General features: G+C 36.3%; 1 protein-coding gene and 1 long non-coding RNA gene across 13 annotated transcripts in view; one reads left to right on the forward strand and one right to left on the reverse strand.

The window, feature by feature from the left end:
• The window catches only part of heph (polypyrimidine tract-binding protein 1 heph), a 455,618-nt gene that overhangs the window by 93,809 nt on the left and 345,493 nt on the right, over nt 1-16,316 (forward strand). For 2 of the 12 annotated variants that reach the window (XM_012486048.3, XM_086906234.1), the window contains exon 1: nt 9,437-10,264. The exons of 6 other annotated variants lie outside the window; for them this stretch is intronic. The gene's annotated coding sequence lies outside the window, so the exon portion shown is untranslated. Of the gene's footprint in view, nt 1-6,426; nt 6,867-9,414; nt 10,265-16,316 lie in introns of those variants that run through there. 4 more of the 12 variants (XM_086906237.1, XM_086906243.1, XM_086906242.1 and 1 more) reach the window with 3 other exon arrangements.
• On the reverse strand, nt 6,416-8,875 carry LOC147657941 (uncharacterized). Its single transcript, XR_015291618.1, has 2 exons — nt 8,725-8,875; nt 6,416-8,549 (listed from the first exon to the last, which is right to left on the reverse strand). It is a non-coding gene; the product is annotated as an uncharacterized LOC147657941 (long non-coding RNA).

A 16,316-nucleotide genomic window follows, 5' to 3' on the forward strand; every position in this document is an offset into this window, starting at 1 on the left:
AGATAAATATTTACCGAGCCAGGAATTAAAGAAGAAACTTTTCACTTGCTCGACGATACTCTTATTTCGTATAAATCACCGTATAAATAATCAAACGTGTTTTAACGTGGTGGAAACACGAAAAATTTCACAAGTCGTTGAAGATCTCAGAGCCTTCCACCACCTGGTGGTGGTGGTTACGCGTCGACTAGATCGCGGACAAGTCTGATCTAGGAAGTCAAACACGTTCAAGGGGGCGAAAGTTGGCCGTGAGCCCAGCTGACAGCGGCAACTGTCCCGTTGAAAGAAGGGAGAGGAGCGAGGTTGCAACAAGTCTCGTCGCTCGTGACACCGCGGTTAATTAACTCGGTATCGCGGCCCGGCCACACGATCGACTTGTTCGCCGCAATTAACGCGCGAAATACGCCTAAATACGCGCGGATTTATGCCCCAAATTCCAGATCCCTAGATTCGTGCGTTCGGTAAATCCGTCGCCTGGCCATCTGTCGTCCCTTGCTCGAACTAAGACGAGAGGATTTTCGAGAACGACCGATTCCTTGCGACCAACTTTTCCCCTTTTGGATTCACGATCGATCGAAATTTCTTCGATTTAGAATCCGAAGCTGTTGTCGAGCTGGTAGGTTATTGTATACTCGTTGTCAATTTTTCAAAACGTTTCGATCGAATCAACAATGTCAATTTTTCTCCGTTGATTTCAACCAAGCGGTTCTCAACTCGAGCTAACCGTTTATCCACATTAATTGCGCTCTTGTTCCTAGAATCGCGCGTTTGATTCGCCGTCGCTTCGCCGTCTTTTGTTGTCTTGGTTGGAACTAATTGAAAGATTTATGGGAGTTCGAGGGACAGTGGTTCTTCGACCGCTTCTTTTTTTTTTTCATTTACGTCAGAGGCTCTCAAATCATGCGTGTCCATAATTTTCCACGAACAATCCCAAAGAGTTTTCCTTATTAAATTTCGTTTCCTTAAAAATATACGGCACAACATCTATTCGAACACACATCCTCGAACGGATCGTACGCGATCAAACATCGTATCGAAAAGCGTAATCGATCATTTCTTTCTTTTCTTTTTTTTTTTCAATACGAACAAACTCGAAACGACAAAGTGAAAATAAATATCGCACGATAATTCAAAACGTCTACAAGGCCCAATCCACCGTTTCCAATTCGAGGACACGTCAAGAGAACGCCTCTACGCTTCACCTAATACTAATGACTGAAATCGTGAAAGATCGATGACACGGCGTTTCTGGTTTCACCAGCGTCGTTCGAATTTATTTATTATCGTGTGCCGCTGCTCGCCACGCGAAACGAAGAACAGCGAAACGCGTTAAGGACGAGCCGGTCAATTAATTAACCGATCCAGACAGACAGCAGATGGCGCGCACTGTCGAGTCGAGTAGAGAACAGCGAGAACGAGACGCGGTAAAATGGCGGTTAGTGGAGGGGGTGATGGGAGAGGGGGGAGCATACGATTATGGGGCAACGAGCGTTCCTTCTCTTCTTCTCTAGTTTAGGCATCGGGCTCTTTACAGAGCGGGGCATGGACGATTACTTAATTCAGATTAATTTTACTTGCCTCGTTTCTCGCGCTGGGAAGATTCCTCTGATATTTCGATTCATTTCGATGCTTTTTCGAGCTTCTAACGTTGCTTCTTTTCTTTTTTTTCTTTTTTTTTTTTTTTCGAAGAGAAATTAGTTAGGTTAGATCGGGAAACTTTTCGTAATTGTAATTGGTTCGTGATTAATAATCGAAGTGAGTGAACGAATAATTAATAATAGTAGAAAATAATAATGTTGGATGGGAATAAATGGATAGACGAATCGAATAAAGTTGATACAAGGGGGAATAAGTATTTAGAAATCGATCAAAGGAAATTTCTTCTACTCTCCTCCTTTTTAAGTTTTTTAAGCGGAAGGATTGATTGAATCGTTGAGAAGAAACATGGCTTTGGTCAGCTTCTGGCCAGCGATGCTGGCGAGATTTCCTATGGTATATTTTCAATTTCCCTCGATCTTATTTTGAAATTGAACTTAGTGTATACCGTATAAGGGATCTCGTGGAAATGATCCAAGCGTGTTATTAACGTCCTTTCAGAGCTTACTACGATCGATCATGGAAGAAGCTTTGTAACAGCGCAATTGCGAGAGGATATAAGCGAAATGTAACATTCTGATCAATTTATATTCCTTATAGTTTCAAATTGACAAATTTGTTGCATTAAAGAAAAATATTCTACAAGCAGTTCGAAAGAATAAGATTTTTTTTTTTTTAAGAAGTGCTCGTTTTTTTCCATGAGAAATGTATACATTATTCCATAACGATAATTTTTCGACGACTATTACGAGTATTAATGACACATCGATCCGATACTTTTTTACACGATAGTTAATCCGCACAGCTATTCATGTTTTCGTCACGAGTCGTTAAAATTCAATCGTAAATTCTATAATTGAATTGTTGATTAAGTCGTAAATGTAAGCGAAAAAAAACAAAGTAAAAGAGTAGCACTTTCCACTTAACGTTCATTATCAGTTCGTTAGACGATACACGAATGCGTGATAAAAAAAAAAAAGCTTCGAATCAACGATAAGCCCAAAAAATTACACCGATTAATTTTAATTCTTTTCACTTCGAACACGTTTGCGCGAATATACGTTCTATTATACTTTTCTCATACTTGGATCGATATTTATTTTCAAAAGTTTCATCACTTTGATACTAATTTTTTTTTTTTTTTTTTTTTTAAGAATTTTAATCGGTTGCATTGGTTTCATTCGGTTTCAATGATTATTCGTCGAAGTATTCCATCGCAGAAGAAGGCAGAAAGAAATCGTTATTTGAACGGAAAACTGTGTTGTGCAATGGAGAACGAGATGCGCTTTTAAGTTCCATCCATCGAAACGGAAACAATTACTTAAGCAAACGATTAAATGACACACCTCTCGATTCCTCGACAAACTCGATCAAACAACCGTGAACCTGAATTTCAAGTCTGATTCAAGAACCTGCTACGCACGATTGCTCGATCGATAACTTCATTCAAATGGGATTTCATAATGGGAATCATCGTAGAGGGCGTTTCAACTTACATCGTTAAATTACTGACATAATCCGTAATATCGATTCTCTCCCTTGAAAATATAAAACGTTGCTTTTCAACCAATAATTCAACGCAAAAAAATATCACATTTTTGTACGACACTGTACGATAGATCTATCATTCGAATAATATGCCTATTTTTAACCATTTTCGAAACATCATTTCTTAAAAGCGTCTAACAAAATCAAAAAAAAAAGTCTCGTTCTTTCTGATTCGAATGGCAAGTTGAAAACAGACGCGTCTTAAAACACCGATCCCGAAATGTTCGCGAATCGTGACAGAGTAAACTGGACTCTGATTACAAAACTGTAAAATCCTTTGAAAGACTCGTTTCGATCCAACGCTTATTGAGTCTTTTCACCGAGAATACCGAAAACGAAGGGGTTGATGTTGGTTGGTTAAAGCTCGTAAGTCTTCGTCTGCGCGACTTTGCAGGAGGCTGGAAAAGCTTTCTGGTCAAACGCGCTATAAATCTTAATTCGCGCGTTGAAAGCGGCGTTTAACGTTTCCACGAGTTGAGATATGGCCTCCCCTCCGGAAAAAAGCCGTCCGGAAAACCGTGGACGAAGAAGCTGTGACCCCGTTTTGTTTATTTACGCTGGATTTATCTTCGACTTCCGCCTTGACTCTGATCTGATAAATAGTGATAACGATTCGCGCCTGATATCGAATCAATGTACATATATATATATATATATATGTAAAACAATGTAGGTATTATTGGATTGGTGGTAAAGCGTTTGTTTTGTTAAATGATGAAAGATTTGATCGATTTGGAAATTCGTTGAAAATACATTTAAATTTTTTTGGAAGAATATCTGTTTAATTGATTGGCCAAGTTCATTAATGCGGGAAAGGAGCGCATTTCTCACTTTAAATTAGTCTTTTAGAATACCAGTTTTCCTTAATTTTGCTTCCTGTCACGTTCCACCTGCCCTCTTTTTTGACCTGACAGCGTAATATTTTATTTCTTTACCTTCAAGAAATAAAGTTGTGCGTAAATCAAAATTTGTTTCGTTAGAAGGAATAAAGGAAAGAGAGATTCGTTTAATAATTTATGATAACAATCTCGAGTAATATTTATTTCTAATAAAAAAGTTTAAATATTATTCGTGTGAATGGAAATAACACATGTCAAAATAAATAATATATATGTAAATATCATTTGATAAAGTGTCTTCGTTGCATATGATAATAATATAATGTTGTTGAATGTTATTTTGATCAATTTTCCTAATATTTTGAATATTTTATTTATATCGATTGAAAATATATTTTTTGAGATAAATTATACGTACGATAATATTCATACGGTAATCAAATGTTATAAATCTATGCAAATTCGTTTCAATTTGGTAATTACATTGGACGTAATAAATATAAAATATACATTCGCAATTAAGCAAATTAAATTACAAAATTTCACATTGCAAAATAATTATTCATACACCTATTTACCAAATATTTACCTTTAGTGCATTTATTTTTTAAAAAACTTTTTTTGAAAACAATTTTTGCCCAAAATTTCGATAAAAAAACCGTAAGTGATCTCAAAATTTATTTTTCAGAGCCTAGAATATTATTAAAATAAATTTAGACACGATCGATAAAAATTCGAGAAAAATAAAAAATATCACTTATCTATCAAAGAGCAATAGATTGACAAAAATACGACATACGTAAATAAATCCGATAATCAAGTTCGTTGAAACAAATTTTTCTTCGAGTTGAAACGAAGACGAATGAGCAAAGAGTTCTGTTTAAGAAATAACCGCATCTTCTATTCCTTTCGAAATAGAAATGTCTTCGGACGGAAATGAATCCATTTGCAGAGTTTTAGCAGCGTAAGATCTCAATGAACCGTCTGATCGTGAATGAGCAAGGCTTTGTGGTGGTCGCGCGATATAATGGTGGTGTCGGATCGGTAACGCGTATTTTGGAACACGTCCAGCAAATGGAATGATAATTCATCGGTACATGTATTATTCGTGTCCTCATTGGGCGTAAAAAAGGCGAGTTTGCACGATTCTTTCGTCTCGTAAACGAATTATCCGCCGCATTTCGTGATATCGATGGAAAAGAAAAAAAAAAAAAAAAAAAAAAGAAACGAGCAATCGACCGGTTGCTCCCGTAATAATGTTACCAATTTATCGGTAATTAAAGGCTGGCACGAGGCACGCTGGGATTCCAGCTTAATTAAACTTTTCTCCATCGTTGGTGTTGATCGTTAAATTAACGTAACGCTATTACGACGTCGTGCACGCGTCTAGTGAAACGTGAATACTATTTCAGAATTGTTTGTTCTGTAATAGAGAATTGGGGTCAAAAATTTTGGGAGGGAAACCTTGGGGCGAGAGGAGCTATTTTTGTCAGTTATTGAATTATTATGTGTAATATATTATTTAAAATATTGGTCCCGTATAAATATTTGCAGATGATTGGGCATTGGTTATTAATTTGCAAATAATGCCCGATGAATTTAATTTAAAACCTCATGAAAATTTTATCATTAGTATGATAGATGTTATTCGATTAAAATTTAACAATTTTAATATCAATTGTTTGAAAATATTGAAAGTATTGATGTTTTTTAATTTGTGATTAAATTTGTAATTTATACTTGCAATCAATTACGCGTTAATGCAATTTAATCGAGAAATTATTAATATTATGTAATAATCTCCACCATTACTTTACATCTTTACATAATCCATAAAAATTGAAATATTAAAATCTCAATTTTAACTTCAAAAATTAAATCGTTCATTAAATCGTTTTTTTTTTTTACATTAATTTATTTTTAACGACAATTATGAAATATTTATCATTTCGTGATTATTTATTCTTCCCGCAATATTTCACGAATTTCCTAATAGAAACATTTCTAACAATATTTCCTCCAATTCACAAAATTATACTTCCATTCCATATTACAAAAACTTATATTCACGATACTATTTTCAAAATCTTCAATATCTATTTCTTGTATGTCCTTTCTTTTTTTTCTTTTTTTTTTTACAAATCACCTCGTATACTTCTCCTAATTTAGAACGTTTCGAAGACAATCACGCGCAAGAGGACATGGAGAAACCTGTTCGGTGGTGTGCGCGCAAATACGATCCCCCTTGGCACGAGTTTACATGTAAAAGATGGCTCGTCCTTTGTGCACGCGGCGGACAGGCAGGATCCTATGGGTACGTTCCCATGCAGGCACGTTTGGCAGGGCTGTAACCGTCGATCGACGCGCCCTCTTCACGAAACTTCTTTGTCTCGTTCTTCCCTATCCCGCGAATCAAACGAAACATCGTAAACTTTATATTCCCAGTTACATAAATTTATTGTTATTAAACAAAAGATTGTTTTACGTAATTCGAATGTTTATATATAGGCTGTCGTTAGCAGACTACTACTATTTTGCGTTCGATCTTACGTAACATTGGTGTCGCACGGTGGGTTTTATATAACCCACATCGCACAATTCTAACGAAGAATGAGTATTTTCGAGTATATGGTATATATTAATCGGTTGATAGATCGCGTGTTCAACGTCCCGCGACAGGAAGAGCCTGTTCGAGGATTCCAAGAAACGTCAGGGACAGTGGTTCCAGTCTTTTATTTTATATCGTTCGATGCAGTTTTCTTACGCGGTGCCCCGTAACGCGTCGCTTCTTTTTTCGTTTCGCGGCTTAAGCCTCGTTTACACTGTTACCATCTGTTGGCAAGGGTTGGGACTTATAAATGATTCGATTTCATCACTTGCAAGGTAATATAATATTACACGTAAATCACATAGTATTGTTTATGACTAGATTCTGCTAGTTATTGTATGTATGAATAATAATATATATTAATTTTTTATAAATATATTACACGAATGCGAGTTGATAGTTCATATTTTTTTAGGAGATTGATTATTAATCGGACGTAAGAATAAATTATCATGTTATTCATAAGGAGAAAGATATTTTAAATTAATTTAAAAAAATTGTTCTGTTTGCATTTTTATTCTACGTGCGTATATTTGTAAATAAATTATTCTATAAATTTTTATCCGTGTGCTCATACTCTATTTGTTTCTAAGTTATTTATAATCGAAGGTTAAAGATTTGATTTCTCGCAATGTTTTTGCGAAGTATTCAGCGAACTCGATCGACATTCCACGTAGTGCGGGCTGCTTTCAAATATGCACGGGAAAAAATTGGCCTCGCAAAAAATATTCGAAACGTGTGTATTCAATTTATAAATAACACTCGATTTGCGCGATTTTTTCTCTAAAAATTCTCTAAAAATAAAACTACCGAAATTTTTTATGCAACGATCATTTAATTTTCTAATCTAATCTAAAATGAATTTCTTTAAATATTTTTCATTGAAATAGAAACTATTTTTTTTTTTATAAATTTTAATAACTCGAATATTGTAATAATTAGAAATATTATCCATCAAAATCTCTATCTCAAAAATTCAAATTGTAAAAAAATTTTGTATATAGAAAATATTCGCATTGTTATAATATTATAATAATTCACAATGTTCACAATGGAACGACGTTATAGCTATATCAACGAATAAGAAGCAATATCATTTTCACTATATATAATATAATATAATTTTCATCTTTCCAAATACGTAAAATTAAGAAACGAAAAGAAAATTTGAAACTTTCAATATGAATTCCTTTCGAAAATCCTTTTTTCCCGCGCCAATTTGTTCATCGTTAGTCAATAACCTACACAGTTCCGTGAGAAACGGTTCCGACACGATGAGAAAAGAACGGGCGCGGAATATCACGGCTCAGCCCAATTGGAGTGGATATTCCACAGAGCAAGAACGGAGAATTGCCGTGTGAACAGGCCTTTACGCACGCGAATCGCCGGCAGCGGAGACGCACGAGGGCCTTCTTTTCCTTTAAACCTGTACTTCCTCTCTTATGCACAGGCTACCCCAACACAAAGCGGCGTTTTCTACGCGGCTCCGAGCCACGCTGTGCAAGGTCTCCCGTTCGTTTCCCTCCCGCTAGTCCCCCCGATCCTCCCACCGCGCCCCTTGTCCTTTTTCATAGGCGTCATCCCATCCTTGTCGCTCGCACCACTCTGTCTCAGGGCCCTCGTCGTGCCCTCTCGGTTCCTCACCTTGCCCAGCCACGTATTCTTTTCGCCTATGCGAGCGTGTGCACGTGCATACATCGGGTGTCTTCGAACGGAAACGGATTCACTCCTCTACACGAGTTTGTACATCGTATTTGCGTATGGATTAGTCGGATCGTTGGCTTCGCTATATAAACAGTTATTCAAATAGTGAAATTTCCAGGAATTATTTTGGTTTTCTTTTGTTTAGTTTTTTCTGGTCGTGTGTGTCCAGATTTGATAAAAAAATTATTGTCGTCCTTCATCTGATGGCTATGTAGTCACAAAATGTATGTAGGCATGCGTATTCTATTGGTATGCTGGAACGTGTTGAAGGATTATGTGAATTAAACGGTCATTTATAAATAATTCATTGTCATAAGACTAATAAATAATTCGTTGTAATAAAAAATTGCGTTGAATTCGTCATGGAAGTAATAGGAACAAAAGATACGTTAAACTGTAATTTCAATACACGGTAATATGTATACATACAATATGTATGCATATCGATTTTTACGAGTATGCCGCACTGTCGCAAAATGATCGTGAAATTGGAGTATGGTAACCACACCAGAAATCCATAGCCAAAGTCGCAGGTTAGGGCGTCACGTCGCCTCTTGGTAACCGCGCGCCGGCTCCTACTAATCAGACAACAATAATCGAATAATACCTTGCGTATATAACATTCAATTCCCTGTATGCGAAACTACATTACCGGTCTTCGAGTTCTCTTCTCCGAATCAAAAGACACCACCCTGTATACGTGCGTCGGTGTATGCGAAGAGTGCACGAAGAGGTTTGAATCATGTGCCGATACACCAATACACACGGTACGTTGGTGAGAGACGGAGAAAGGGTGCCAGAGTGAGAAAGAACGAGAAGAAGAAGAACGGAGTTGAGTCGAATCGGAGTCGGCTGTTGCCGGCTGCGAGTTTCCCCTCCCTCGATCCTCTACCGCCCCTACCCGGCTTCTCCCCTCCAACCTAGTCGCTTCAATCACCCCACGTCCCTCCGGCGAGTCGACATATTCTCCCCCCTGACCTCTCTATACCCTCGTACAGCCAAGAGTCGAGTGGTCGGCATCGTCCTCCCTTCGGTTCCCTCGTCTACCTTCTCCTTCCCCCTCTAGATTCGTCGTCTCGCTCTACCCCCCTCTTCCCACGGCTCCTCTCGTGGCGTGCCATGACTCGTGGCGAAGTTTTAGCGTCGCCTACCTCTACTCGTGGCGTGCCTACAACTCTTAGCCGGATCTATTACGCGCAGTTTTCGTGTTCGCGCGACGTTTCATCCTCGCAACTAGTTTTCCGCGTTATCGCAGCTTTTTTTTTTTGTTTCCTACCTCTTACTATTTCTTCTTGTCTGTCGCTTGTCATTTGTTTTTCGTGTGGTACGCGATTCGCGCGGCGTGTGCGCTCGTGCCCGGCTTGCTAGTTTCCAGTGTGTAACACGAGCTCAGTGTGAAACGGCTGACGTCGCTCGTCACGGCATTTTTTTTTAAGCGTCACGCGGGTGAACCGGAAGAAAGAGGCTCGATCTCGCCGGAAGTTGCCGAAGCTGCCGGCCAGCGTGATCCGCAGACCGATTCTCGACGCGCCATCTCCTAACCTCTAAAAGCGTTTTCGCGAACCGCTCTCTGTGACAACCGAACCAAGCAGCGGCTGCGTCCTCCTGCTCTCATCCGTGTGACGTTGTCTTCGATTCGATATTCACGCGGCGTTCGCGCGTTCGTTCACTTCACTTGCCGCGTAGTGCGTGCGCGGAAATCATCGATCTCTGTTTTTCCAAGTGACACACCATCACCGATCGCCGGTATAATATTCGCGGGCGTCGCAACGCATCGTGAAACAAAAGAGATAAGGAAATATATTCTAACCTGTGTGCCTCTCGTTTGTGTGCTTTGTGCCAAGGATATTCACGTGTGTGTGTACGATAATTACAACATCGCCGGTCTTTCTCAGGGAGCACTACGGTTTTTTCTTTGGATACGATCTGATCTTCCTTCGTCTGTGGACCACGTCCTACCGTTCCCACGGTTAGTATACAATGTTTGTTATCAAAGCCGGTTGTCGTAGACGCATGCTGCGCCCCTACGCGACGAATAAAGGTGCTTTCGGCCGATCGGAGTCGAGGCGACGTTTCCTCGTGCGCGCGTGCTCCAAAGTCAATGTGTACATACATACCCCACCGGTCGGTCGCGAGATTCAAGGGCGCATGTCCAAAGCCTGTTCACCCGATGCTCCGTTCAAACTTGAAATGCTTCTCCTTTTATTACTTTAATTATTTCGTCGCATTCGATGATTTCGTCGTATTTTTTTCTCTCTCGTATTTCAAGAAAATTTATTTCACGTTCACGTTCGTAATATTCGTGCTAATCGTAGATGTCTAGGTCACGATAACTGGTGTCGAACTGCGAAATCAAAATATTTGTGCGAGTCTCTGTTTACGTTGCGCGCCGAGATTCATGGTAGACACGCGCATTCCATTACGCGCCAAAACCTTTTCGACGTTTCATGGCACCGCCTGTATGGAAACGAGTTTTGTGAATTCGTTTGTTCTTCCTGTATTTTTCCATCGATTTCATTTCTTTTTTTAGAACTCGTGGATGAATTTTATGCAAAAGTAGACATCTTTTTCCACATGTTTGAATTTTATTATTATCGCAACGTTGCCATCCATACAAAGGATTTCTATTGTTGCGTTTGTTTGCGTAAGAATGGCGCTTAGAAAGCGGATATTTTGCGGAAGCGTAACTTGTGATGTAATTTAAAGTTGAATGTAAAATTGTTGATGAAAATTTAATATCGTAAATATTTTTATATATTTTGATTTTTTTTCTTTTATCGAAGGTTAGATTAAAATAATTGATATATTATTCAAGAATGTAAATATACTATATCGTTATTATCTGTACAATTAGAATTACTAATGTTGCTGTTATCTTAAGTACACATATTTTTTGCGTCACTAAGACAAATTAGTATTTCCGATAAATTTTTATGTTATGAAAATGATTATAATACGGTATAAAATAGTATTGCAATTTTTTTTCATTTTATCGAAGATATTTCCAGATACATTTACACATTAATTCATTTATTCAAAACTTTTCTCTTTGCTATTATATTATATATAGAATATTATATAGAATTCAAATATTTATATTATTATACATTTATTTTATTATTATACGGTTATTCGAACAATTATGTCAGTACTATTATACACTCTGCTGACTGTTGCATTAGATATCCAATTAGCAAATCTTATTTATATATTATTTCAACAGCTACAGTCAGTCCAAGGAATCAAATTTCACATACGTTTACAATCCCAACAACTAGACGGGACTAAAAATTCTTCAAACATGCAATTCCAGTCCAACCTTTCTCACAATTTCCTTTCTCTGTCCGTTCATTCAGAAATTTCATCGGTCCATTAGCCCATTCGATCGGTCGCGATATCGACGTTAATTAGAGCGAATTATCTCGGGAATTGCCGGAACGATCGTCTCTGTTTTGACCCATTAAATCGTTGTTAGGCCGCGATATCCGCGATATCTCGCAGTGGGCGGAATAATGGTACTCGTCGACTATAAAGGGACATATAGTCTGTGGTCATAGTACATAACAAATAACAGGGTGAGAGAAGAGGCACAATAATGTCTTTTTTCGATAAATTTCCCCAAATTTTTGCAAGTAACCGGCAGATTTTTCCTAGTCCACGCCTCGAGATCATATTTAATTCACCATATTTAAATTACGAAAAAAATTTGGACAATTTGGAAAATTATGAATTTTCATAAGAATTAGCATAAGAACGACGTTTATGGTAACGACGGAAAATTCTCTATTTTGAATTTTGCATTTTTATTCGAATTCGAACACGTGAGAAAATATTAGAATAAACGGCATTTTCAGGAAAAAATCAAAATGGATGAAATTTTATATAAAATCTTGGCATCACAGATTTTTCAGAAGAGGCACCACTGTGCGACGACCTCTTCTCGTGTGGAGCCAATAGCCTCGCACGTGGTGCCTCGCCAATATGTTCGGTTGAAAAAGTATCGATCTGAGACTCGGCCGAGATATTTTCACGGCGGCAGCAGCCTGCTTGGCTGACCTGGAGCAGAGAGATTCGAGGACTTAGGGTTGTTTGGAACTAGGGAACTGGAAGTTGCTTCTTGGAGTGGAGGGGTGTTCGGTACGTGGGACTTTTACGGGATTATGTTTGCCGTGTTGGAAGCTCTCCTTTTGTGTACATTGTATAGGGGGTATTTTTTTTTTCTTTTTACGATTTTTTTTCCCATCGCGAGGCTGTAAAGAAAGATGATGGAAGGTTTAAGATCTATTAATGGAATTATTGCTGAAATTTCTTTTCTTAATTTTTTTTGAAAAAAAATTTTTTTAGACGTATTTATGACGGTCAGAGGTGAATAATGGGGTGAGTTAAGAGTGATACATCAAACTTAGAACGTAAATGTATGTATGTTCATACTTCTCTAGAGATTTACGATTTTTTCGATCGTAAAAATTATTTAAATCTGTCTCGAAATGTAAGAATATTTGTATTTCGATTATTATCTCTCGGTCGATTTTTTATTCGATGAAGAAAATGATATCGATCCATTATAAAAATAATAACAACGTGTCTTTTTTTAATGCACGATTTTTCGCCTAGTTTCTTAGTTAAAAAATTATTTATTTTTAATCGATATACTCGAGAAGAAGAAAAAAGAGATTTATCAGTAAGGGTACATCACAAGTTTTATTATTAGATAGCTTAAACATGTAGAGGCCGTGTTAGTCGATGTATGCATGTTTTTGCACAAAAATTTGTAGGAAAGGATAATAAAGGAATATAAGAATTCTATTTTGGATATAAATTCTTACATCGTTATTAATTTGCTTTTGTATACAAATTTTTTTTTATTAATTCAGTGGAAGAAAGCAGTAAAATTTGTAACACGAACGAAATTTAATGACGTAAAAAAACGTATATATGTATATTTAACATTGTATTTCTATTAGTGGTTTAATGTATATATATATATATATGCAAATATATATATATATATATTCACGAATATATATGTTTCTAGAGATTATCTTTTATTTTCTAAATTTATTTTAATTTATTTACACGTATTTGAAGCTATAAGTATTTGACCTAATCACTTGAGACACATACATATTTATTTTACGTCGAAAGTCTTATTTAATTTCAGCGTTACACGAAAGCGTGACCAACACTCTCAAGCAACTAAAATCTCCAATTTCTAGCATGGAGTGAACATATTCGTTTCATGAAAGCGATAGTTTAAAGAGATAGTTTTATGAGAATTGATATTTATAATCGCGTATATTTTTTGCATATTGCGTCAGCCTAAAATTTGTCAATCAAATATCAAATTAACGTGCAATTTTGTAATGCGTTTCAATTTTCTTTCATTCGATCGAATTCAATTGAAAAACTATTGAAATTAGTCTCAAAAATATCCAATCATATTCAATATATATTTATCGAAAATTAGTAAAAGCAAGTCGATAATTTTTGACGCGCGTGTTTGTTATTTCACTCTTGATGATAATTGTTTAATTGTTTAAGAAGAAGATAGAATGAAAAAATTACGTGTTAAAAAATTAAATATGAAATACTTCGAGAGAAAAAATCGCAACAATTTTTCTATTTCTCTTATTCGAATCCATAAAATTACCATTAAATTTTCAACAATTTGCGAACATCTCCCTTAATTTTATCGTATTCCTGCAGAATTTAATAGAAGAATCGGTAGTTGATTGTTGATTCAAAAAAAAGGAAATAAAATTCGACTAAAATCAGCTTCGTCTGGCAAGCGAAATTTAGGATAATGTTATAAATAATTAAAACCGTTCCAGCCAGCAAAGTCGAAGCAAACTTGAGTATAAATTGTATTAATATGTGTTGGAACTTGGCAAGTTTTGCGCCTCGATGAAACTCGAAACTCGGCTCGAAGAAGATCGATCGATACATTCTCGTTATAATGCTATTCTTTTATTTAATTCGTGGGGGAATATCATTGAAAATTTTTTAACCGGACATTTAATCTAAAGCTTGAACGTTAATGTCGATGTGGAAGAAAAATTGATTAAACATGATTTCAAATTTTTTTTTTTTTTATATTTAATCGGAAATTTGGTTAAAAATGTAATTCGACTGAATTTAACAGTTGTGGTCACGACCATTCCATTAGTACGTGTAACATGGTGGATATTTCAGTTATTTCACAGGCGTTTGAAATGAATTTCTAATTTTGATACAGTTTTGGAATTGTATGAAATTGGACGTAAAATATGTACGAGCTCGACAAAATTTCATGTGTTAATTGCATAGTGGCGAGTACGAAAATATCGTTATATTTCGCAAGCGCGTTTATACTTGAATTAACAAATTATTCTTTTATACATGGATATAAATTATATTTTATTCAATTTTTTTCCCCTCAAACGATTCAACCATGTTCCAATAATTTTAGAGCAGACACGATCTATTCTAGAATAATTCCCAAATAAATTTTCAAATTACTTTTCAATCATAAATACTTCCAAACTTCTCCTTCCCTTAATTCCAATTTCTAAAATTTTCAAATTAGTTTTTCTAAAAACTCTGAAAACAACTTCTTCTCCAAATAAATATTTTCAAAATTTTCATTCAAATTAGTTTTTCTACTAACTCTCAAAGCAATTTCTTCTTCAAATAAATTATCTCAATTATAAATACTTTCAAACTTTTCCTTCCCTTAATTCCAATTTCCAAAATTTTCAAATAGTTTTTCTAACTCTCAAAGCAACTTCTTCTCTAAATAAATATTTCCAAAATTTTCATTCAAATTAATTTTTCTAATTCTCAAAGCAACTTCTTCTCCAAATAAATTATCTCAATCATAAATATTTCCACAAACTTCTCTTAATCCCAATTTCCAAAATTTCCTAATTTTCTAATTTTCAATGCAATTTCTTCTCCAAATAAATATTTTCAAAACTTTCATTCAAATTAGTTTTTCTAATTCTCAAAGCAACTTCTTCTCCTAAATAATTTATCACTCAATCACAAATTTATTTCCAAACTTCTCCTTCCCTTTCCAAAATTTTCATTCAAATTAGTTTTCCCAATTCTCGACCCGACTCTTTCCAATCTCTTCTTCCCAACAATCCCCAGATAAAAAAAAAAAATCCCAACCCTCTGCCGAATTATTTATTTCAATTTCCAAAACTTTCAGAAATTAATTCTCAAACCGACCATTTTCCAAATAAATTCTCTTCCAAAATTTCCTCAAAATCTCCCCTTTTCTCAAACCCAATTCCCAAAATTCCTTTCCTTTCCCTTCTTCTGTTTCCCTCTGCAAATAACCCACGTATTATCTCGCGTATTTCCGTGGTTCCCGCGCGTTTCTAGAAAATAACAAACGCAGGATCAGCTTGCCCACAACACCTGTCCGACCGTGCACACGCTCGTTAAGTCTCTCCCTCTCTCTTTCTCTCCTCCGAATCGTGAGAATCGGCCGAGCCTCCCCTATGAATCATTGCGCTGGTGGCGGCGAAGGGAAATACATCGCGATCGCGGGATCGGCACGTACCGTGTTTCTTTATTTTCTTAACCGTGGCTTCGAGCATAACTCTTCGAGATATATTTAGAACGAAGCTTCACGGGCTTACGATTTTCAACGACATTGCTTTCCTTTATGGATTTTTCCCGTTGCTCAAACTCACTGGAGAGAGAGAAAGAGAGAGAGAGAGAGAGAGTTGTTGGTCGGAAGGAAGGAAGTCTCGGTTGGTAGCCAAGCAAGGGTAATTTTAGACTTGTTTATTTCCTTTACGCAATTGGAATTTGGATTTGTGGAGAGTTTTCTTCGATGATAATAAATAAAGTTTGGTCGTATTTCGATATTTTTTTCTTTTTCTCGATCGAAAATTTGTCTCCACTTTACATTATCGTGAACGTCGCGAAATTTTTGAAAAGGTTAAATGAATCTGTTAAACGTGATCGATCGAAATTTCCTTTTCTTTTGTTAAATTAATATTACAAATCGAATCTGAATTGTAATCTCG

This window comes from Apis florea, unplaced genomic scaffold (genome assembly GCF_048593485.1).
Source record: "Apis florea isolate Af1SG1 unplaced genomic scaffold, ASM4859348v1 contig_2492_pilon, whole genome shotgun sequence".
In the NCBI taxonomy this organism is placed as follows: Eukaryota; Metazoa; Arthropoda; class Insecta; order Hymenoptera; family Apidae; genus Apis; species Apis florea.